This window comes from Carya illinoinensis, chromosome 14 (assembly GCF_018687715.1).
Source record: "Carya illinoinensis cultivar Pawnee chromosome 14, C.illinoinensisPawnee_v1, whole genome shotgun sequence".
NCBI lineage: Eukaryota > Viridiplantae > Streptophyta > Magnoliopsida > Fagales > Juglandaceae > Carya > Carya illinoinensis.
This window is the reverse complement of record NC_056765.1, coordinates 11,334,637-11,359,694: the sequence shown is the minus strand read 5'-3', so window position 1 is coordinate 11,359,694 and position 25,058 is coordinate 11,334,637. Positions and strand designations below refer to the sequence as shown.

The 25,058-nt window shown below is 36.7% G+C and overlaps 1 long non-coding RNA gene and 2 pseudogenes across 2 annotated transcripts; 1 reads left to right on the top strand and 2 right to left on the bottom strand.

Moving 5' to 3' along the window:
- Positions 1-1,062: 1,062 nt before the first annotated feature.
- Positions 1,063-24,028, bottom strand: LOC122293565 (annotated as a pseudogene).
- Positions 13,932-14,575, bottom strand: LOC122294128 (annotated as a pseudogene).
- On the top strand, positions 18,681-22,510 carry LOC122293932. 2 transcript variants are annotated; one of them, XR_006237400.1, is made up of 8 exons: positions 18,681-19,068; positions 19,162-19,218; positions 19,348-19,558; positions 19,847-19,893; positions 20,094-20,204; positions 20,293-20,396; positions 21,082-21,273; positions 22,173-22,510. It is a non-coding gene; the product is annotated as an uncharacterized LOC122293932 (long non-coding RNA). The 2 variants fall into 2 exon arrangements; XR_006237399.1 differs by having other exon boundaries at positions 20,094-20,396.
- Positions 24,029-25,058: the final 1,030 nt, after the last annotated feature.

The window sequence follows — 25,058 nt, the reverse complement described above, 5'->3', positions numbered from 1 at the left end:
TTCTCATTTTCAACAATTGTGAGCTTTTGGATGTCACTTGATTATTATGATAGATGCTAAGGGTGTTTTTGTCATTCCGTTAAAATTTAAGAGTAAAATAGTCAATGAAGGTTTATTCATGTACCCTTAAGATACTTCTAAAGCATGTGATTAAAATGAGTATCATATATAAGACAACAACAAATAAAACTGTATAATTAGAACTGATTTATCAAATAAATGATTCGGTCAAGTTGACCCAAAAATGGTACTAATTATTTCACATCCTATAATTAGTACCACGTTTATAGATCATGTCAAATATTAATGTCGCCTAAGGGGGAAAGGATGACGAGTACTTTTAAAATAGAATGTGTTGGGGTGAAATGAGTGTACGTACGTGTTAAGCCCATCGAAGGTCCGTCAAAGATTGAAGCATATTATGCTAGGATGGAATGGAGGAAGAGATGATCCAATATCCTCGCTCTTTATGTCATCCTCAAAGTGGCATGGCGCTGTAAGATAACTTAATTCAAGCCTTCGATCGCAAGATACCAATCACCAACTCAATCGAGTTGCTTTAAATTAAGGTTCCATGCACCAGTTTATGAAACATCATTCTCACGACTTAATGTTCTCCCGTTAACTTATCAACTCTTCTGGGGTATTAATTCCCCAGTCAATAAATATTGTTCCTCGTCAGTCCATTTTGAGACGAACAATAAAAAAGTTGCACGCGCTTAACATTTAATAATTAATTTTATAATTATCCTTAAGCATTTAATTGGGAGACCAGGGATGCATGTAAAACTTCATGTAATTAACTTGTGACAAGCTAGGATTTTATAAACATTTAAACAAAGAAATATAGCATACAATAGATCCATAATATTTCCAAGAAATACAAGGTTTGACTCGTACATCATTTATTTTCGCAGGGAGCGATTTACTAGTGAGATAAAGACAAGTTACCTTCGAGTACACATGATCCAGTTTGATCCAAATATAAGAAATTATAAAGAGGAAAAAGTAGAGATCTAGATATATGTTTGTATGTAATTTAGTAACATTAGCAATCATTCATCAATTCTTTGCTTTAGGAATGGGATGAATAAACAAAGCTTGGACGTTGTCCTTAGTCTCGTGGTCTTCAATGCCAAAACCATCTCCATACTGGCACAAGAGTTGGGATACCCAATGTTTTAGAGAATGGAGAAGTTGCAAAGCGTTGTCCATTAATTGTCTTCCATGTTGCACTAATCAAGGACTTCATGTAGTGACGAGCATCTTCCTTGGTAGCATCGGTATCTTTCATATAGCATTGGATGGATTTAGGATTATCCCCCCTCTTTAACTCATCCTAGGTTAGAAAACACATGTAAAAACAAGTTATCCTATGTTCATGTGAAGTACCAATCCAAAATATTTTTGATTAAAAAAATTAGGATAGTATGTTTTACTAACTGTAGATGTTCCGAGATCATCTGCAAGTCGAATAATGAATGTTGATAATTGAATTATTTTGGGATATTCTTTCAATAATTCCAAGGCTTCCTCTGTTATGGGATTTGTAACGAGAAAATAACAATGCACCAATATATTTGATATTCCTAGCGTGATCCATCCACATTCAAAGTATTCTTGAAGGCCTGGTGTATATCCATTGTAAAACCAGTTTACCTCCACCATATATGATCTACATAGATCTGCCCACTAAAACATTTATGGTGAATAAATAAATTAGAAGAGTTATAACAGATGATAAATTCGATCTAGTGTAAATAGTGATGTAAAAAAAAGTTTAGGCCTTACCGCCTTTTTCATGTACCAAATGATGTTGCATCCCTTTTCCTTGAGAATGTCAAAAGTTTTGTGTTATAGATGGAAAGGAAACAAATCTGCAGATAATATGGAAGTTGTTCCATAGCATTGACATCCCATCTAGACCACATGAAAAAATTACATGTAAGTATTTGCATCAAAGATAGGCAACAATATTGAAAGTATTGGACGTGTGCTACAAATAATACAGACCTCTCAAGTTCTTTTAAAGTGTCGTAGATATCATAGACATCATCTATTACTGTCACCAATATACCGAGCCTTGCTGTCATTCTCCTCTCATATCCAAATTGAGGTTCAAATAATGCTTCCGTTGCCCATAGAAAATTTTCCACCACCCTATCCCTTGCAAAGCTCAAATCTCCAAGGCCAGAACTCCTCCACCACCTTTTGTATGAGGTAAGGAAATAATATTAGTTTTAGAACTATAGCATGTATTGCAATTTCTCACCTCTCTAATCTAATATATATCAAGTGAGGATAAACATGCGTTTTTACCTTGATAGTTCTTTTAGATCTTCTTGGTGGACTGCTTGTACCATATTAAAATCCAGATATGCAAACTCAAGCACGGTAGGGTTCATATCTTCTTTACTCCTATATGTATAAATGAACCACAGTGCTTCCAACCTTGTCACTTTCCAATGCAGTGGAAGCTCTAGGGGTGTGATTCACCATCATACAAAGACATTGATCTTTGCTTTGATTCACGTACTCTTTAAGATGTTTGGTCACAAAATCTCTTGCTTCCTCCAAAATACTTTCACCTTGTTTCAAGTGGAACGAGGCTTCATACAAAGCTAGAATTCATTCGATATCATTACAAAGACATTCTTTGAAATCTCCATTTTCATTGATGAAACTTTTGAAAGTCTCTGCGATCAACACAACTCAAGAATTGTTAAAAATAAGCAAGGGATAATGAATCCAATATTTATTTATTTTTGTTAAAGCATTACTAGTATGTTTTTTACCTTGAGGTACATCATATCCATGTTGTCTCAACAATCCGAAATCAACAGCCGTGGCATATAAACTTTGCTTCTTGTAAACATCAACTCTATGATGAGCATTGTGTTTGTTTTCCAATATCCTCCTTATTTCATCCTTAAAGTGATAAGATACTCCAAGTCTTTGCAAGATATCAATAAACTCGAGTGGCTCCATTACATTATGAAACATCATTGCTACTTCTTCCTTTAGCTTATCAATCTTTTGTGTGAATGATTCATTCTACAAATTGAACCAATTTTGATATAATCCAACACACTACAAGAATCTGGGCTTTTACCAACGATTTTTTAATCGCTGCTAAATAAATCGCCATAATATGTCACTTATAGCGGCGATTTCTTAATCGCTGCTGTATTTATTATATTTGCTGGCAAGAAAGTCACTTAAAATATCCCAACAATTTTTTTTCTTTTAGCGGCAAAAAATTTCGCTGCTATATGTCTGATTTAAACTCAAGCACCAAACTTAATTGCATTTTATTTCCCTCCCCGCGACTTATTCACAATACCCTCTATACTCTCCGTGTGTTTTTCATCGATTTCCATTCACTTGCAACCGAAATCCCTTCCGGCCAATCCATACAGTTTAGTTAGTTCCAATAATCCCCATTTCCGAATATGTCCCGAAGCTCCATATCTGGCCTCCACGACATTTTCTTGGCATTCGAAGGTTGCTCATCATTTCCTTCCAAAACCCAAGCATTGCCTCTATCGTTCAGCAAACCCATATACTTCGGCTACCAAAAATTAACCAAACATTCTGTTGAATGCATATGTACACACGACGATTGCTGCCAAAATCACCCTCTATTGTGCATTAGAGCTACCAGAAATTCCCCTAAATTTGCTGTCCCAAACATCCTGTGTGCGAGGCTTGCCAGTCAATTCTAAGCCCTCGATTGGCAAAAATCCACTTGCTCTGGTGCTGCGAATGCATGTCCAAGGTATTTTTCTTCTCATAAACTCTGTTTGGAACTCAATTTTTTCTCCATACATGCATGAACATTGCACCATGTTCGGCGTTACTTGGATTGTATATTGACATGCACTAATCTCAGTTTTGGTTTTTTGTTCTTTTGGTTTTGTTTCGCTTTTTTTTTTTTTTAAATCTTCTGAACAACAGATGCTGTGCATATTGTGATTTATTGGTTGATTTCAAATCTTGGTAGTTGGTAGTCGATAATAGATATATTTCGTGCTGTCAATGTCCCATTCATAGAATTTGTGCAATTGAGGTTAGGCTTAGGGCTAGATTTAGGGAAAGAATTTTGGGTAAAGTTGAAACCTGTTGTTGGTAACATTGTCCATACAGTCTTTAATGCATGTCATTCCTACCAAGAATGACATTATAGTAGCAAAAATTAATCCCACTTGTTAATAATTATTTTTATCTACTTGGTTGCTTGAAAGTAGTTGTTATTTTCAAATATCATCATGCTAATCTTTATGACTTGAAACCTATTTCTCTTATAAGCTTACTTATATTTATTAGGTTTTGATAAATATGGTAATATTTATCAAAACCCACTATGGTGGGGATTTTGGTGGATTTCCCTACGATTTTGCATCGCCGGGAAAACCAATTTTGTTGTAGTGATGAATTGTGTCTGTGCAAAATGTGAACAAAAAATTGACATATTCGTACTTGAGTTGTTTACATATAATTTTCAGTTTGGTGAAGGTTTTTGTTTTTTTTTTTCTTTTTAAATTAATTTTAGTGACTTAATTAACTCAACCATATCCTAGAGTTGAGACTTAATTAAGACAGCATTCTTTTAGTGTAGTGTGGAATTAGCTCAAGATCAATTGCAATCCATGCATGCATCTTAATGGCATAATATTTTATATGCCTATATATATACATATATACATACTAGCGTGGTTGCAAGCACTCTGTACACAGTTGCATGCTCTTGTAAGCAACTACATCTTATGTTAGTATATATCAGTCCCCAACTAATTTCCTCCTAGATAGAGTTGCAGCATATAGATCAAGAGAGTGTATTCAAGATACACAATCAATCAATAAGTGCTTGTCCAAGTTAATAGAAATAGGAGGACAAGTTGTGAAAAATGCATGGTTCTGATTATAATATTGTCTTTGTTCTGATTTTCTTGATGCGTATGCTTGCTTGAATATGAATAATTTTAAAGCTTAATCTCAAGAATGTGCCGCTCACACTCCACATGGATTTTCTATAGGTCTTAGCCCAAAATAAAATTTACCATAACTTTATCCAATGAGTTCTTTATATATTTGCAAGTCGGTGTGGAAGATACATGCATCTTTTACATTGATTTCTTGCCATGTGCTCAATCTGGAGATTAGTATCCATACTTATATATAGCTTATTAATTACATTTTTAGTTTTAATTTTGTAATTTAACATGTCCAATGCACTGCGGTATGTATACACAAACTTATTCTTCTTAACCAACAGAGCAATGAAACAATCAAAATGTAAAGATTTTCATCAAACTATTAAGATTTTCAAGCATGTATCTGTTGGAGGAGTGAAACAGATATTCTATTCTCTTTGGAAGAGAGGAGAGACTGTTTTGGAAATTTTTTCTCCGTGGATTGCTTCTCAAGTGGCTTACTTTGTGCTAATGCATACATAGGTATTTATAGGCTTGTAGATTCAGTACCTAGCATTTATTCTAATACATGAACTTCCCTAGTACACCAACACCCAAGTACATGAATACCCCAAATACATGAATCACTTCTTTTCATCTAAACGTTTACTCTAGTTCATGGATCTTCTTATTTTTCCGACCTTAGTGATAACCAATAGTGACAAATCCATGCGGTTCATAAGAAGATCTGCACTAATATTCTTCACATACTGGACTGCCCCAGGAATGTCCTGGTCAATAAGAATTTGGTGTAGGCACTCATTTAAGGATTTTGACTAACAAACAATTGTCTCTTCGAACAGTTTCAATACCTGTAACAAAAGGGAAGCTTGAAAGTTGACATTAAAAAAAGGGAGAGAATCACAAACTTGAGGAACTCTTACATTACCTTTAGTGTCCATTTTGTCAAACTTGTCTGGATTTGTCCATAGCAAACCGGCATATCTCTTCTTGCTAATCAAGAGATATGGATAATAAACCTTTTCAAACTCCAGTTTGATAGGCTTCACGAACTGAAACACCAAAGAAACTAAAAACAGAGAATCCATTATAAGAATAAGCATACAAGAAAATTGGAACCACATAAGTTTTTTTACTCCATGTGTACCACAATAAATTGTTTGCTTTACATTATGTCCATCCCAAAGAAGTCAAAGCATTTTTCTAATATTCCATGTAACCCTCGTTTTAGGGCAATTTTGGAAGTTTGTAACTAAAATATATGGGATAAATGCATTAATTCCTTTGCTTTGAAAATTTCCCTTTTCAAAGAAATCCAATAAACTAAATTAACAACATGGAAGTTGCATCCAGGTGAATGAATAGTACCATTCACTATATCCACATATGCATTGATAAGTAAATATTAATCAGCTAGAGCACTATTCTCGTCAAAGTCATAAGAGTCATAGCATTTGGCCAAATTATAATGATCCTGCACAAACAACTAAGTTGTTATAGCTTGATAAGGATTTGTTGAGATTTATTTTAAATATTGTATTGAAAATGTTTGATTCCACACAAAGATAAAGGCGATTTGAGAAATGTTTGAGCAAGGCAGACTCTTTCTTATATCTTGTTGGAATCATATTCTGAACTGATGCCAAAGACTTGGTGTGACGTCAATTGCAAAGCTGCTATGTGAGATAAAAGAAGAATCAAGAACAATGGAATTTTTATAAATTCTTTACTTTAATGAAAGTCCCATTAATATATCCAGCTGCTTCTCTCCCCAACTTCATGGCAGCCTCCACAGTGTCAACCCCAAATTATACCATAACTGAATTTGTGTCCCCATATATAACCTGATACCATACAATTACTAATTCAATCCATGTTTGAAGAGACAAAGGTATTAAAGAAAACAAGAATAATGATAAATGGAAAGGCCATGGGCATTAACAAAATCATACTACTAATTCCATCCATATATGTATAGAGAGAACAATGACGTGCATCATTCATTCCTAATGCAAAACTTCAATTCCCAAAATGAAGGCAAATACAATGTGCAGTAGTTGCATCTCATTGTGCATATGTACTCAAAAACAGGACAAGGCACCCTAAAATCACTCAAGAGTGAATAGAAAGCAGCAATAAAGCCTAAGAAAGACCAAAAATTTCTTTAAGCTCATATGGGTTCCACATCCTCATATTGATTCTCCATAGAATAGTACTTCTAAAAAAATAAGACAATCGTTTTCATCAATCCCAAACCATAATGCCACCAGAACCATTCTACTTCAATATTTCTTTACTATCTCATACTAATTCTCCATAAAATAACGAGAATGGATTATTCATGTAATCTTAGAACATCTCCTAGAAAGGTATAAACTTTTTGTGAATTATCATCCCCAGGAAAAAAGTGAATTAACACACATATAAGACACCTGGAATCCAAGCTACGTCAACGACAGACATACCATGCATAGCCCTTGATTGGAGTATTATTCACCATTAGAAAAGAAAAGTCTACACAAAATACCTCAACGTTGTGTTCGTAGCCCCCAAGCATTGTAAATTTATCTTCGACAAGTTTTTTGGTGCGCTCAATCATTTGTCGACCTTTACATAGCAGCCAAACCATGCAAACAATTAGAACTCAAAATTATTAGCATTTTAGCTCATGCAGAGATTAACCAGATTTTAACTGTACCATAGCTTGTAACACTTGAAGATATCTCTAAGCAAGGTAACTGACCGACAATAGCTCCAGTGAATCCATATACAGAATTTGCACTTATCTGAAAACAAAGCGAAGACATCAGAAAACTTAAAATGCATGGTAACTGACTATTCCTGAATGGTGAGCACACGAAACTACCACAGAACTTCATGTTGAGGGACCACCCCATGTGTGCCATCCACCCACCCCATGTGTGCCATCCACTATGTGTGCCCATGTGTTGGTGGTGTCCAATTCACATGATGATATTCCTCACTAAGTGCTTTAATTGAGTGTCTAGCTTGTGCATTCCAGCACATATGTGGAGGGAGAAGGGTTGAGCTTCTCCTATAAATAGGAGAGGTCATATGAAGGGAAATTCATCCCATTGAGAGAGAGAAGCAAGAGAGTGTGTGTAGTGTGCCATTTGAGATAGAGTTGTTTTGAATATAGTGTTTCCGCTCAGTGGACGTAGGCAAATTGCCGAACCACTTAAATATTGTCTCTATCTATTGTGGGTGTGATTTCTGGGCGGCTTTAGGGCGTAGCAATTGGTATCAGAGCCAATTAGGCTCTTTTTTTTTTTTTAGGGGGTGGATTTTTGTGGTAGTGTGGATACGTACAGTCTAAGGAGGTTCTGTCTAGGAGATTGAAAATTTTAAGCGTGTCCATTGTGACCCTCCAATCTTTCCTGGGAACTGACTTAGTGTGGTACTATTCATTTCTACCGTAAAAATTCATCAGAGCTTCGGTTCGTGCTACCCAGAAAATTGCAGTTGATCGGAATCAACTTTTGATCACACCACAACGTTCCTCTCGTCAAGACGGATCCGTTGCCGCAAACGGCATCGAAAACGAACACCGGAGGAGCCCGCACGCGCCTCTAGAAGTTGGAGCGTGCATCTCACGCGCCAGACAGATCAGAACCGTCCGTTTTTCAGATCCATTTTGGGCTTGATCTAAGCCATCCGGAGTCCGATTTCAACGATCAAATAGTGCTTTCCAACTATTTGGATCATTCCGGACTCATCCGTACGGTTAGAATTTTGAAATTTTGTGTCTAAAGTTTCTAAATTCAAATGGAAAGATCTGGAAGAGATAGGGGCTCTGAAAATGCTAGTAGCTCTGGACGTTGGTCCACCGTGTCAAATGCCAAGTTTGAAGTTGAGAAGTTCGATGGAACAAGCAACTTCGGCATGTGGCAGTGTGAAGTCATGGACGTTTTGATCCAACAAGAGTTGGATATTGCGTTGGAAGGAAAGCCAGACGATATGACTGATCAGGGTTGGAAGAAGCTTAATACTCAAGCTTATAGTACAATCCGGTTATGTCTTACCAAAGAACAAAAGTATTTTGTCATGAGAGAGACAGATGCTAGGGTACTTTGGCAGAAATTGGAGGATAAGTTCATGAAGAAGAGCATTGAGAGCCGTTTGCACTTGAAGAAGAAGCTCTTCAGATTCCAATTTCGTGAAGGTATTTCAATGACTGAACATCTAAATAGTTACAACCAAATTCTTGCTGATTTGTTAAATTTAGATGTTAAAATCGAAGATGAAGATAAAGCTTTACTTTTGCTAAATTCCTTGCCTGATACATATGAGCATTTGATTACTACTCTATTGTATGGGAAGGAAAAGATTAGTTTTGAAGATGTATCTAGCTCTTTAATTAGCAATGAGTACCGGAGAAAAGATAAACAGGTACAACAAGATACATCAAGTGAAGCGCTAACAGCAAGAGGGAGACCACAGTCAAGGTATCCCGGAAAGAAGAAAGGTTTTCAATCGAAAACCCGAGCCACATCACGTGGTCCATCAGTTGGAAGAAATCTCGCCAGAGACGAGTGTTCCTTTTGTTACAACAAAGGACACTGGAAGAAGGATTGTCCCAAGCTGAAGGGACAACAGCAGAATCAACCCACCACAGCCAATGTCGTGGACAGAGATGATGATTCAGATTTTTCCTTGATAAGTTCATCATCCATTTGTCATTCCGATGAATGGATTATGGATTCCGGATGTACCTATCACATGTGTCCCAATCGGGACTGGTTTACTGACTTCAAAAAGATTGAAGGTGGAACAGTACTTATGGGCAATGACAGTGCCTGTAAGACTCAGGGAATAGGTAGCATTCGGCTAAAGCTGCACGATGGTAGCGTCAAGACTCTGACAGAAGTTCGGTACATTCCGGACTTGCGGAAGAATCTCATCTCACTGGGAGCTCTGGATTCAAAGGGATTCAGAATCACCATTGAAGACGGAACTCTCAAAGTACTAATGGGAGTTCAGGTGGCTATGAAAGGTTTGAGGCGAGGAAACTTGTACTTCTTGCAAGGAAGTACTGTTGCTGGAAGAGCTTCCACAGGCTGTGAGAAGCTAGATGAGACTGATAATGACACCTCCAGTCTGTGGCATATGCGTATGGGACACGCAGGAGAAAAAGCTTTGCAAACACTGGTGAAGCAAGGCTTACTCAAAGGTGCCAAGACTGGTAAACTGTCTTTCTGTGAGCACTGTGTATTGGGGAAGCAGAGGCGGATCAAGTTTGGAACCGCAGTACACAATACACAGGGAATACTTGACTATGTGCACTCCGATGTTTGGGGACCTACCCAAAATGCATCTTTGGGAGGTAAACATTGGTTTGTAACTTTTGTAGATGATTATTCTCGTCGTGTGTGGGTATATACGATGAAGAATAAAGATGAAGTGCTGCAAATCTTCCTTGATTGGAAGAAAATGGTTGAGACTCAGACCGGCAGAAAGATCAAGCGGCTCAGATCTGATAATGGAGGTGAATACACTTTAGATCCCTTCATGGAAGTATGCCGGAGAGAGGGAATTGTAAGACACTTCACAGTACGAGGTACACCGCAGCAGAATGGTGTGGCAGAACGAATGAATCGTACTTTACTAGAGAAAGTACGATGTATGTTGCTGGATGCTGGATTCAGTAAACAATTTTGGGCTGAAGCTGTGACATATGCCTGCCACCTCATCAACCGACTACCCGCATCTGCCAATGACGGGAAGACACCCACTGAAATGTGGAGAGGTACACATGCTACTGATTATAACTCTTTACACGTTTTCGGATGTCCTGCTTACTATCATGCTAAAGAGAGTAAGCTTGATCCTAGAGCCAAGAAAGCAAAATTCTTGGGCTTTAGTACTGGTGTAAAAGGGTATAGACTCTGGTGCATAGAGTCTAAAAAGGTGATCATCAGTAGAGATGTTACCTTCAACGAATCTGAGATGCTTAAGTCACATAAGCATAGAGATTCCCGTGAATGCAGCCATGATAGTGAAACACCTGGTGATTCGCAAAAGGTGGAGTTTTTCACTCGAAAGGATTCAGGAGAAACAAATGGAGAGCACGGACAAGATGAGGTTGATAGTCCAGTCACAGTACCTCCAATACAACCTGAATCAATAGCAACCAACAGACCGAGAAGAGAGAAATGTGTACCGTCACGTTATGCAGACTATGTGACATATGCATTACCAGCTGAAGGGGGTGAGATCCCAACCACTTACAGGGAAGCCATACAGTCCAGTGAACAAGTTGAATGGACAAAGGCAATGAATGAAGAGATGCAGTCTCTTCACCAGAACCAGACTTGGGAGCTTGTGTCGCTTCCAAAAGGAAAGAAGACAATTGGCTGTAAGTGGATCTTCAATCAGAAAGATGATCAAGCTGCTAAGAATGGAGTGCGATACAAAGCTAGGTTGGTAGCCAAGGGCTACGCCCAGACAGAGGGAATTGACTACAGTGAAGTATTCTCTCCTGTTGTGAAGCATTCATCCATTCGGATATTGCTAGCTTTGGTTGCACAATATGATCTGGAGTTAGCACAGCTTGATGTAAAGACAGCTTTCTTGCATGGTGATCTGGAAGAGGAGATTTATCTGTCTCAACCAGAAGGATTCAAAGAAGCTGGCAAAGAAAACTGGGTATGCAGTCTGAAGAAGTCTCTCTATGGCTTGAAGCAGTCACCTCGGCAATGGTATAAGCGGTTTGACCGCTTTATGATGGATCTGAAATACACTCGTTGCCAATACGATCATTGTGTATATTTCAGAAAACTTGCAGATGGATCTTTCATTTATTTGCTTTTATATGTAGATGATATGTTAATTGCATGCAAAAGCAAGGGGGAGATAGATCGCTTAAAAACTCAGTTAAGTCGTGAGTTTGACATGAAAGATCTGGGAGAAGCTCGAAGAATACTGGGGATGGAGATCAGCAGAGATAGGGTGAAAGGTATAGTTCACCTTACTCAGAAGCAGTATCTGAAGAGAATACTGCAACGCTTCAACATCGACTCAAAGACGAAGCCGGTGAGTACTCCAATGGCCCCATATTTCAAGCTCAGTGCATTGCAGTCTCCTAAAACTGATGAAGAGCGGGACTACATGAGAAATGTCCCATATGCAAGTGTTGTAGGAAGCTTAATGTATGCCATGGTGTGTACACGACCTGATATCTCCCAGGCCGTTAGCTTAATTAGCCGCTATATGCATAATCCTGGAAAGACTCATTGGCATGCGGCTAAGTGGATTCTACGGTACATTTTAGGAACCGTAGATATTGGTTTGAAGTTCGAGAAGAGTGAAGATAGTCTAGTAACTGGGTATGTTGACTCAGACTATGCAGGTGATCTTGACAAACGCCGATCGACAACTGGATATGTGTTCACTATGGCTGGAGGACCAGTTAGTTGGCGATCAACTTTGCAGTCGACAATTGCACTATCATCAACTGAGGCTGAATACATGGCTGTAACAGAAGCCGTGAAAGAAGCCATTTGGTTACAGGGATTGGTAACAGACTTGGGCTTTAAGCAGCAAGAGGTTACCGTTTACTGTGACAGTCAGAGTGCAATTCATCTGGCCAAGAATCAAGTATATCACTCTCGAACAAAGCATATAGATGTCCGTTTCCACTTCGTACGTGAGATATTGGAAGAAGGGGACATTCTACTTCAGAAGATTGGCACTGAAGATAATCCAGCAGATATGTTGACAAAGGTCGTCACCGGGATCAAGTTCCAACACTGTTTGGACTTGATTAATATCTCATACTGCTGAGCAGCCACGGGTGCATTGGCGCCTTAGGGCGCATTTGGTAGCGGAGATCTCTCATGGCAAGCGAACATTTCGATAAAGGGATGAAATCATTGGAAGGATACAAAATGCAGTATCCTAATGTGGCACACTTGGGTGGAGGGGGTGATTGTTGAGGGACCACCCCATGTGTGCCATCCACCCACCCCATGTGTGCCATCCACTATGTGTGCCCATGTGTTGGTGGTGTCCAATTCACATGATGATATTCCTCACTAAGTGCTTTAATTGAGTGTCTAGCTTGTGCATTCCAGCACATATGTGGAGGGAGAAGGGTTGAGCTTCTCCTATAAATAGGAGAGGTCATATGAAGGGAAATTCATCCCATTGAGAGAGAGAAGCAAGAGAGTGTGTGTAGTGTGCCATTTGAGATAGAGTTGTTTTGAATATAGTGTTTCCGCTCAGTGGACGTAGGCAAATTGCCGAACTACTTAAATATTGTCTCTATCTATTGTGGGTGTGATTTCTGGGCGGCTTTAGGGCGCAACACTTCAATAAATAAAAAATGCAAAGCTCACCTTCAAGGCTAGCTGTCGACCATCTAGCACAACCTTCTCAAGTGGATCTTTTGCTTCCTATAATAAAAGTGGAGAGGACATCATTTACATGCACAGAACACCAAGAAAACAGCTTGATCGCAATGCATGCTAATGTTTATATAATGGCAGGTAAAACACAAGTAAAAGGTAATTACCTTCAAATCTGCCTTTGCTCTCTTACGAGCTGTAATCAGTTCTTCAAGAATTTCAGGAAGTATTCCCTGAGATATTATCATTGTGCATTCTCATTATATCATTACAATGGACATAAAATTGTATACAAACTAATTAAATTCAATCATTCACTCATGTCTACCATAATGTTTATATATATAATAGAGTTTTAAAAAACTAACCTTTTGTAAATTGGATTTAACAAATGTTTCAGCAGATCGAGTTTTGTTAACACATTCTGGGGGAAGGTTAAGTTTGCGAACATTCTCTGGCGTCACCTTCACAAAGACAATTAGGAATTAGTTTTTACTCCAATAAAAGCATCTACACTATAACTTATCTCATGTCAAATAATAGGATAGTTTCCAAGCAAAAAAATCCTGGTAGCAAACAGAAATGATAGCCAGAACAATCACCAGAGTGCAATAACATAAATTATATGCCATCATAATAGACATTCCTCAATGACAGTATCAACATATACCAATTCATCCACAATCTTAAGCATTATATGCAATTTCTTGATGCCATACCCAACCAGGACCAGTTTAGATGCTCTGCAAAATAGCCCTTCCATCTGAACACTTCTTACTGCTTCTTCAAGTTTTTTTATGTTAGTTTCATCATCCCATGGCTTCACATTGAAAAGAACGGAGGACTTGCCAGACTCTTTCTTTTTTTCGGATGCCTTAATGGCAGCCAAACGTTCTTCAACAGCCTTATTCTCCTCTTCAGTCTTCTCACCAAAAATGCATCATCATCACCCTCATCATCTTCTGCAGCTGAGGCCTTAGGGTCTTTTGCAATGGAGGGGTTGCAATTGCCTCCCATGTGATGGGAGCAGATCCCTCAACAGTGACACCACATCCTTCTCCAGAAACACCAGAGATCCTCAAGAGTGCATCAATGTTCAAGAACCATTGAGACACATTAATGTATTTAGCTGATGGAGCCTTCAAAATAGCTCCATATTCAGTAAGTAAAGTCCTTGGAAGCTTGATAGCCTGTAATGTAACTACGAGTAGGGAGGTAATCGTCAAGTTTCTTCAGGCTAAAGGGTGAGTTGACATCATAGAATGTGACTGCCATTCCAACTAAGTGTCATGGGTTGCTGGTTACATACAAGTTATTTGTCTAACCTGCCCACAATATTTTCGGCATTCTTTTTCCACCTTCCTGCAAGGGTTGAAAGAGAATTGAGAGTTTATTTCTTCATTTCTTATGGGGCAATGTAGGTGAGGGAGAAAAGTGCCACTTGCTCAGTTGGTAGAAAGTTTGTCAACCATTGGAAAGTGGTCATTTGGGGATTAATAATACCACTAGGTCTTTTATCAAGCTTTACTTGGGTAATGGATTTGTAGATATGATTTGGAGATTGAAGCCCTTTGGAAAAATGTTATTGATGTGAAGTATGGAAGTTTGTGGGGAGGTTGGTGTTCTAAAGCTTCTAGTGGAGCATAATGGGTGAGTTTGTGGAACTTTATTAGAAAAGGATGGGATTTTTTATGGTATAATTTTAGATTGAAGGTGGGAGATGGAAAGAGAATTCTCTTTCCAACAGTGATCTGTGGTGTGGATGACCTGCTCTTAAGCTGGAATTTCCTGCCTGAACAGAATTGAGTGAAATCTTATGTAATGGAAGGATAATTTTCCTATTTTAGTTTTCTGGGTTTTTTTAGTTATTTGTTTTCTGGAAGTTGTAGGTTTATCCTTCCAGTATACATCCTGTTATTATAACATGGCTTATGCCTTTGTCTTCATTAACATTATGACTTATAAAAAACCCAAAGGTTTATATATTGTGGGTATAGCTAAAACTTTGACTTTGCATCTTGGGTCATCTACAATTTCTTCAATGACTTTCAAGTTTTTTTCTCGACATAGGGCTCGCTTTGGGCATGGTTTTTCACTATCACTCCACCTTTATATCTGCAATGCAAATTTTTATTATAAATTGGTACTTTTCTTGTTTAACCTATTTTCTCCCTTTGAGTCATAATATGATCTTGTCTTTTGCGCAAAATGCACCCTTTATTGGCCAGCGATTGTGTAGGTGTGATATCATCTAGGTATAGCCACATGATATTAAGTTGAAAATATTAACCAGATAGATCCAGGAAGTATTTCTCTTCACATATACAAATGATAAAAACTACATCGTTCAACCTGTTGATCAATCAAATGGTAGAAACCATTCAAATAACATTTGATTTCTTCACAACCTGTGTTCTTGTGATTAGAAAAGGTACAATTGAAAGAAAGTTATGGAAGAAGTGACACTTAAATGGACTGAATACTTGTAGTTAGATAAAAATTAACAGACTTTTTATGTACTCTATCTTCATTTGACCCTCGCATGCCTTCATTTGTTCTGTGATATTTTGCAGTTGGCACCTTTTTTCAGTCCTGTATTTTCTGTTGTACTTTGTTCCCTTTCCCTATTTTATTGACTTGTTGTTGGACTTGGTCTTTTGTAATGGAACCCCTTGTATTTTCTGGTTTGCTGAGATCTCGTCTTGGAAAGGAAGCATCAAGCAATTCCACTTTGTTTTTCGGTTTCACCCAGTCCATTTCATCCTTTTTTTGCTCAACCCCGAGTTGTGATAATAGTATGAAAGCATTTTTGTTCAAGGGACAAAAACCAGCCATCCTCTAAGCTACAGCTCCTCATTAGCCTAGTATCCAACAAGTTACCAAAAAACTTCACACATCTGTGGTTTGTGTGAGGTAATTCAAGATTACAATGACACAAACTTATTCCCTTCCATTTCTAAGTAAATTCCAATCATTATTTCATTCTTAAACCACGTTCCTCATAATGCATGAATTGTATAACACCGAATTCCTTTACTAGATAGCTAACATGCTATTAGTCATGTTCATGGATTCTTTTACCATGCTTGAAATGATAAACGAGTTTTAAAGTTTTGCCCTACTGCTGATTGTATGGGGAGAAGTTAAATGGGTTGAGGTTGCGTATTGTTAAAGATTTTCCCGATACTGAAGTAGAGTTAAGGAAAGTGCTTTGTAGTTGATATCCCCTAGTTGGTTTATCTAGTTTGAATTGTGATTAAACTCATAACTCCTATAATTTACTGAATGAATTTATTAGCATGCTATTTTGTTTGTGTTAATTCTGCTTGCTCTATTTATACTGAAAATTGTGAATATTTTCGTGTGCAGTGTGTATGCTGGACCATCGAGTGCAGTATTGATTTAAACTAAGGGTTGACTGAGCCTTTGAGAAGAATTGGTGAGCCAGGAATAGCCAGGGGTGAGTCCCTTACTCTGTTGCGTATTGAAGGTAACAAATGCATACTATGCTGCAAATCTCTACCTTTTTTTTATTTCTTTCAATAAATCTGTAACTTAGATGGATGTTTTATGGTTTTGTCCAATAAATTCCACCTTGCTGAAAGTTTAGAAATTTTTTGAAAGATGGATACGTTGTCTGATCTTTTATTGTATGCTTTCTCTAGATACAACAACTCTATTTCAATGTAGTCGCTAATTGTTCTAGCTTCTCTTTCACTTTGATAGTTTCACATGACTACTCATTACTTTTGATAGTTTATAGTGAGTTCCCAACTATATGTATGACAATATATATACATATTAAATATATAGACACCTGCACACATTCATATATATTAATAGGTGTTTAATGAGAGTGAGGGTGGTGGACATGTAGTTGCATCAGATGATTAATATAAACTTTTCATTGGCTTCATTATTTCTGTCCATTGACATGGAGATAACCCAAAGTACTTATATTCTGACGGTATTTTGACTGCCAGTGTACAAATGATGCTTGTTTTTTGCCCAAAAACTGAGAAAACATGGAATTCTAACAGCCTATGCACATAGGTTGTGAATTTATAACCCAAAGTAATTTTTGGGTTAAAACCGAAATTACAAACTTATACACAACTTTATTGACCACAGGGATCACCCAATATCGATGTATTGGGACCAACTGCATAAACTTTATGCCTTGATCTTCTTTTCCAACGGTTTCTCTTCAAGATACCAGATAATCCTTGCATAGAAAAGGCACAAGTTGGAAAAGAAAATTCCCAAGAAATAGATCACCTTAATTCCCAAGAAATATATGATACGATACCGGGATTTCTCCAATAAACACTGACATAATGTCCTAATCAAAGACCCATTTAGATAGTTAATTGTCCATCATTTTTTAAAACCTTCATCTGTGAGTGTTTTGGTTACACAACCAATTATCCTTGAACCGTACATGACTAGAAGCTTGAGATCGTTAGTTAATGACACAAAATAGTGGACTCAAACCTGAAATAATTTTGTAACATGCCTTTCTTTCTTGTATATACTGAACTCAAAATGCATACACTTGCAAGTCCTATAAGGATGAATTATATAGTTTATAGCAACAACTGGCATGTTGAGACCTCTTGTGACATTAAATTAAATATTCTAATCCTACATTTTGTCCAACCATTCATTCCATCGACCATATATATTATGGAACATTTTATGATCAAATTCCAAATGTCGACTCATCAACTACCTACGTTGATGGTCTCTGTTTATCTAACTCTCTTTCCCACATTTATTATTTTTTTAGATGGACAGAAGTTGGATGAATGAGCCCAATAGACTTTTATCACCTGCATATGCCGAAGGCGTTAAAAAATTTCTCACACAAGTACAAAACCATGCAAGTAGATCGGATCGCATTCGGTGTCCATGCCATACATATCTTAACAATCTGTGGCTTCCTATATTTGAGGTTGAATCTCATTTGTTTATTAAAGGGATCAATCCAAACTACACCCAGTAGATATTTCATGGGGAGGAGGAGACAACATTGGATGTCAGTGACGATGATGTTGGTGACGAGTTTATACCAGAAGATGATTATATCGATGACATGCAGCATATGTTGGATGATGTACAGGCAGGCACCTTTGTTGATGAGCCCCAAGAAAACACTGCTGCGCCAAATAGGCCGCCAATACCTGAAGATTCACCAGCAACTACTTTTGACAAACTACTGGAGGATGCTCGACGTCCTCTTTTCGACGGGTGTACAAAATTTACAAAGTTGTCATTCATTGTCAAGTTATTACACATCAAATCAATCGGTGGATGGTCAATTAAGTCATTTGACATGCTCCTTGATCTGTTGCGGTCATCTTTTCCTAATGCACTCGATCTGTTGCGGTCATCTTTTCCTAATGCACTCTTACCACAATCATATGAGGAATCAAGGTCTTTGGAGCACGGGTTGGGTTTCAAGTTTGACTATGAGTTTAAAGCTTTGGCTATCAATTTCCCAGCTTAATGTTGGGGGTGAGTGTTACACTTGCAAGGCCATGACATGTCTGTTTTACAGAAATGTTGGTGGAGCCTTTGACGTTGAGCAAATTGAGGAAAATTTACTTGGTCAACTTGTTGGAAATCAGGCAATTTTAGTGAATGTGTATGATGTCACAAACTCCTCCAATCCCCTAATCATGTATGGTCAGACATATCAAGATGGTGATATGTCTCTTTCTCATGAGAGCAAAAGCATACTATAAGTAAATGTTGCAAAATCCCAGGTAATATAATCGATGTTCTTATAAAGCATACTATAAGTAAATTTCCAAGCTTCTGCCTTTTAACATGAGTATTACTTGTGGTCCTCTTGACAGTTTATAGCTACTGTTTCTCACGAAATTAGAACAACAATGTGAATGGCATTTTTTATGGTATGTTCAAACTCATTAACAATTTCTTCTCATGGGAAATTGTTACATTTTTAATCTTTCCTTTAGAGCTTTCAAATGATGGGATTGTTACTCTTTATTAATCACCTATAATGCTTCCTTTGCTTCTAGATACAGAATTAAGCTCAACTCAGAGGGATTACTGGGCAAACTGCGCAGGCCTGTGGGAAGAGCATTAATAGTGTTAATCAATGAGGTGCTAGACCGTGCAAAACTTGAGGCTGGCAAGTTAGAGCAGGAAGAAGTCCCATTTGACCTCATTCCAACTTCTAGACAATATATACCTTTATTTTCTAAGAAGTCTAGACACAAGGGAATTGAGGTAAGCCCAACAATAATTTATTCATCATCGTTCGTTCATCAATAACATGGTATAAGGGAATAATCATTTTTCTCCGTGTGTTACATCATTTCATTTAATGCTTGTAGTTGTGAATATGAACTGCTATTCGTTCTGATCATCTAATTTTTAAACTATTTATTCTGATCATCTTGCAATGGGTTCTGTTACCAAGTTGAATGCTACAATCCTCAAACTTTGATAATCATGTTAAAAAGCTGGCAGTGTTTGTTTCCGATAAAGTTCCTGAAATTTTAATGGGTGATCCAGGGAAGTTCAGGCAGATTATTACAAATCTTGTGGGCAACTCTGTTAAGGTAAGTGGATATAAAAGCCCTTCTGTCAAATACCCAAAAAATAATTTTAACACCATTAGTATCCATACTGCTCAGCTTCTTGTTTAATTTATATTCTTAACTTTACTTCAAATAGTGATCTAATTTACTGGTAGAAGACTATGGTTGGCCCTCTCAGTGTTTAATGTGCAGTTTATTAATTATGCATGAACTCAATTTAGGTTCACCGAACGAGGACATATATTTATCCACCCCCTCACGTTTTAGATGTGGTTCAAGTAAGATGATGATGACCCACATCATTGCTGCTGCAGCTTGGAAACCATGACCAGGTTACTCATCTGGTATAGTGTTTCCCCTGCATTTCAAGTCATAAAACTCAGTTTGCATCTTACACCATGCTTTTTAGTATCGACACAGGTGTGTTGCGCAACTGCTGTATTTCATACAGGCATATGCACAGCTAGGCAAATTTTGGTTATCTTGGATTCCTCTGTTCAAGTTATCAAATGGCTCAAATTAAGGTGAGTCATAAATTGATATACCGCTACCACTTGTCTAGTAGGTACTTAAAAGTTGACATATGCTTTTTTCTCCCTTATTTTAATCATTACCTTGTTGTACATGCATAGCTTCTGTGGTATGCATGAATTATTAGGTGTTTTCACTATCAATAGTAATAAATGATATTTTCTTGCACTCCATTACCTGAAAAGTCATGGTTAATGAGGTTATCTATACATGTCATGGGTTTTATGTGGTGTGAGGTGGTTGAAAGAGTTATGGAAGAAGATCTTAGGTTATAAGTAAACAAAGTATATTAATAAGAGGATATACTTAAGCCATGTTCATTCTTAAAGAAGAGTTAAGGAGACAATAAAAGAAAAGGGTCATTGAGAGAGAGTTCAGCATCTAGTGGTATGTTATTTTCACAACCTGTACCCAAGCTAACAAAGGCCACAGTTAAATTGCCATATGTACTTTTAATCTACTGAGTAGCAGTTGGTCTGAAATCTGTCCATTTCGGAGTGCCAATAACATGCATATTAAGTTTCCGACTATGACATATAAAGCCTTCACCGCTGGCTTCCAGACCATTAATACCATGTTCTGTGATTGGGAAAAAATCTATTCAATATCAGAGATTTTACTGCTATTTCTGAAAATCGAATACCTAGAATATTAATGAAAGGCACCTTATTTTTTCAGAACTATTAATACATTGTTGATGGAAGCAGCTTTGATAGTCAAGGCAATAGTGGATATTTGCTCAATATCCAATATTTAACCAAAAGAATTTCTTACTCATCAAGGGTCAGGGTGCGATCCCAAATGCATGAATTTGTTGGGGAAGAGAAGAATGATGATGCTAGCGTGTAGTGTTCTCTGCAACTGGAAAAGGTACTCAAATGTCATTTAAAAGTCAAATTTGAAATATAAACTCTTCCGGTATAGTGAAAGTTTTCCTCTCTACTTGACCATTTATTTTCAATGACAAATCCTTTTTTAAAGCTTTGTTGTCCGGACTGCAACTTCATTTGAATATTTTGTGTGCCTGGATTGTTTTGTGGTAATATAGATGAGACAACCAAAGGGTTATCTTGCCTGGAAAGTGACATTATCATACGAAATTACAAACATAGTTTCACGTGATTCACACACATGACTCCCAATGTAGATAGGCATTAAAAGGGCATTGGTTGAGGTGGAAATTTTTATCTGCAGTACCCATAATGCATTATGTTCAATATTGGCCAACATGAGAATTAGCCTAAAGTTTAGACTGCTATTTCTACTTGTTGACCATTTTATCTACTGACAAGGCTTGAATGCATAGCCTTGGATTTTTTGTTATCTGAGATCTAACCAATATTGACTACACCACCTAGGATAATGGTGGACATTTTCCATCTAAAAACTGTCTAGGTTAGGTGAAAGAAACTGCCAATGCATTTAAAAAAAAAAAAAAAAAAAAACCTTTAGTAGGAGAAATTTCCCTATTGCATCCAAATGTTTGGGTGTGGCAAAGTTTGATTATTTGGGAGAAAAACATTTTCCATTGGAAAAATGTTTAGGCAATGAAACAAATTCCCCATACTAAATTTGGACCTCTTCCTAATTATAATGAAAAAATCTCTAAATGTCAACTTCAAATGTTCAATTCCAGAACATCTTTTTTCCGTAGCTAATAGTATTTTTGTTTGTCTTTCATTTAAAAAGAAAAAGTGCTTTATATTGATGTCATTGTAAAATTACTTGCATGGCTTTAATAATGGTTTTTTTATTCACTCTTACATTAGGCATCAGACAAAAAGGGGTGGTTTGATATTCACAATAGTGATATGGCCAAGCTTGGGTTGATCATGAGCTATGCAATCAATACACAATCATCGCGCATCATGTTCGCCACCTTTCTTGATCAAAAGTGATATGTCGAACTGTGGGTACCAGTGTGAATGAAAAGTCCCACAGTAATAGAGATAACCAAAATTGGTAGACCTTGGTTACCATTATAATAGAGTATAGTAAATTAGTAGGTAATGGTGATGTTTTGTATATTATATAAAAATTAGCTTAGCTTGTACTTGATATGACTTCCATAGTGCAGCACCCAGTAAGAAATTATATATTTGCGAAAGTATGGTTGAATGGTCTTTTGACTGATGCAATTGAATTGTTCAGAATGGATATATTTGTGTATGTAGGGAAGGTTAGTTGATAATGGCAATCAGGTACATTCAGATTAATGGGATAAAATATAGTAACCCAGTATTTGTATCGAGTCTTATAGTGAAAATGAGATCCAGTAAGAATACTGAGTTAACAACAATTCAATTTACAGGTTTTTCCAACGATTTTTCAATCGCCATTAATACATTAAAAAACAATTCATACAAAAAGTAATGGCATCGATTAAAATAATACTAACATGAAAGATATGTTACCAGCGACTTTTCTATCGCTGGAATATAATTTCACAACGGTATTATATATCCCAGCAATGACAAAATCGCTGTTATATTACATCCCAGTGATTTTGTCATCGCCAGGAAATTAATTTCCCTTTTTAAATTAATTTCCCGACGATGACAAAATCATTGGGATGTAATATAACAGCGACTTGCACATCGCCACAACATAATTTTACCGTTTTGAAATTCATTTACCGGCAATGTGGAAGTCACTGTTATATTACATCCCAACGATTTTGTCATCGCCGGGAAATTAATTTAAAAAGGGAAATTAATTTTCCGGCGATGTAGAAGTCGTTGTTATATAATATGACAACGATTTTGTCATCACCGGTAAATTAATTTAAAAAGGGAATTAATGTCTCGGTGATGAAAAAATCGTTGGGATATAATATAACAGCGATATTTTCATCGCCGGTAAATTAATAAGAAAACCGTGAAATTACTTGGCGGCGATGAAAATGTTATATAATTTAACAGCGATTTCTACATCGTCGGTATATTAATGTACTGAATCAGAATGAATTTACCGGTAGTTACAACATCGCTGTGATATAATTTCACAGTGACTTTTCTATCGCCACCAAGTAATTTCACGGTTTCGAAATTTATATACTAGCGATGTCGAAATCGCTGTCCTATGATATAATAGCGACGTTTTAATCGCTGGGAAATAAAATACCGTTTTGATATTATATGCTAGCGATGGAAAAATCGCTACTAAATAGTGCACATTAGACAGCGATTTTTAGATATCGTGGCAGTATATAGGAAGTGGTTGAATAGTACCGACAATTCAGCGACGACTATAAAATCGCTAGTATATAAATATGGCAGGGATTTTTGTAGATTTCCCAGCAATTTTTCATCGCCAGGAAAAGTCCGTTCTGTTGTAGTGACAATAATTACAAAAACTGCCGAGACAAACAATAAGAAAATAGAATCTCACACTTTACCACATATTTGCTTCTTAATGATTGGATGTAATCATAATGTCAAATGGTAGGATGATAATTTGCAAATCTTCAAACAATATTAATAGAGTCAATATTTGAGTTTTCTTCGGAAGCCATGCTTTGGAAAGGATGATCAGGTGCATCGTCACCTTTCCCTCTTGTTTGTTTGGATGGGAACAATGTAGAGGGTCTGCAATTTTGGATTGAATCAAGAACACTAAGACACATTGTGTAAGCCATTAGGGAAGCTTTGCTTTTCTGATTAAATCGATTGTCGTGGAACATACGCTTAAGCCTTCAAGCATATGACCTTTTATAGCGATACTTGGGGGGCTATCATCTCTTTGTGACGAAAATGTTCACATATCTAAAGTCATTTGATGAAAATTTTCACGTTCTTTTTATCAGGACTCTTGATTAGTGTCACATATCTAAAACGGATCAGGGACGAGCATCAGTGTGCTAGCACATGGCTTTCACACACCTATGAAGGGATGGGTAGTACTGAAACCAAGATCCAATAGATCCAGAGCTGAGGTGTCTAATTGTGCTGTCACTCAATAAGTATTTTGTTTATTAGACAGAATTTTCATTCAAATTACGTTCGAGGATACTTCCTACAAGCCATCTAAAGAAAAAGACAAGTACGTATTAAATACGTGACATGCACGTAATTTTTTTTTTTAATTATAAATCAGTTAAAATTTGTCATATGTTCTTTGAATAAAAATAATATTTGTTTCAAACGTGATGAGAAGCACATGACAATTTTTTAAAAAGCTTGGTGTACAGAAAAATTCTAATGAATAATGTTAGAGGCAGTTTCTAGAAGTATAAGTCTTACATATTTATTTAAAATAAATAAATAGAATTATTTTAATTTTTTTTTTATAACTCACAAATTTATCCATTTTAAAATTTTTTTCAAAGAAAATACTGCATTAAACTTGTCCTTTTTTTAAAAATAAAATAAAATAAACTTCATTCCAGTCATGAATCTTTGAAAATTGCTGAAGCCTGGGTCCTCACATGGACTCTTACCTTGAATAAAAGTAGTCGTTGAGATTTCTTTCGGTCGTACGTAAACTTCCAAATTTTTCTCTAAATTAGGTTGGAAGAAATTTCCTCCAACCTATCCAGAAAATAATATATTATTTTGATATAAAAATAAAAATCTATAAAATTTAAATAGTAAAAAATTATATATTAAATTAATATTATTTAGTTGAAATATTATTTTTTTAAAACAAATTAATGA